This window comes from Aplysia californica, unplaced genomic scaffold (genome assembly GCF_000002075.1).
Source record: "Aplysia californica isolate F4 #8 unplaced genomic scaffold, AplCal3.0 scaffold00154, whole genome shotgun sequence".
Taxonomy (NCBI): domain Eukaryota; kingdom Metazoa; phylum Mollusca; class Gastropoda; order Aplysiida; family Aplysiidae; genus Aplysia; species Aplysia californica.
In genome coordinates this window covers 27,183-28,433 of record NW_004797424.1, presented here as the reverse complement: position 1 = coordinate 28,433, position 1,251 = coordinate 27,183, and positions in this window count along the sequence as shown.

Below are 1,251 nucleotides of genomic sequence, written 5' to 3'. Positions count from 1 at the left end.
CGCCAAACCATTTTATCCTCTGTCTTTCTATATAACGCAGGCAGGACTCATTGCCGATAGCTGTTCTCACTTCTTCATTTCTCTGCCTGTCTCGTCTTGGGATGTTAATGGTTTTGCGGAGACATTTCATTTCGGGGATGTGTACATGTTACTTTCCTGAAGTTCCCTTTTTGTTGTTAGTTGTTTGCTTTTGTTGTTTTATTTTTTTTATTGGAAAGTGTTTTACAGCGCTCGCAACTGCATAATAAGGTCATATGTGCGTTCATGACATATTAACTATTTTCAGTTTGGTAGGAGTTTTGAATTTTGCCGATTTTTATCGATTTAAGGACTACTACGGGTTCTTTAACGCCCACAACTTGCACACGGGACCTCCGAGGTTTTTGACCGTTTTCCGAGAAGGCTAGATTTTAAATCTTACTTACCATAAGATCAAGGGTGCAGCTGAAAGACAGCTGTAAGAAGGAGCCAAGGAGTAGCAATGTTGTTTTGTCAAAATCGAAGGTAAGGTATGTTTTAATCCAAATTCAGTTTCTTTAAAAGACAAGGAGAGTTTTCTCTATAACCACACAAATGTACACTCCAATGAATCCAAACTTCTCCTATAGGCAGGACAATGCCCACTTTTGGTGTAGGTCAAGATTTCTGGAAACCCCGGAAATCTTGGTTAGCCCGCTTGTCCTTAAAAGTGAGGCAGAAGATATTCGGAGACGTCTCCAGCGAGCACCTAGGAACTACTCGGTGACGCACTCCCGCACACAGATGCACGGCTTTGGGGGGGGGGTGTCAAACTGCGTTTTTTTTGCTGCAGGTCACACATATAGCCACTAAAACTTCCGCAAATCAATTATTTTCAAGAAAATTTCAAACGTAACAGTAAAATATCAAATTAAGGGTTAAAACAGGGGGCATGCCCCCCTGTAACCACCCAGATTTGTCTACTTTGTCTAGAGGCACAAAGCAATTTGATTTGACTATCTCCAGTCGGAGACGTCTCCGGATAGATACTGCGTAAAAGTCAAAGGGACCAAATACCGTTTGGAGTTGGCTTGTCTGCTTGTCGGGGCGTTTGATTACATGCTGTTGTCATGGTTACACTCTGTTGTGGTGGGGCAGGTAGGGTGATCTTTTCAAAACGTTGACATAACCCTCATTTTGACACTTTCAGTGGAATAGAAAAGGAGAACATGAGTATGTGGGGCTGAGTGTGTGTGTGTGTGTGTGTGTGTGTGTGCGCGCGCATGTGTGTGT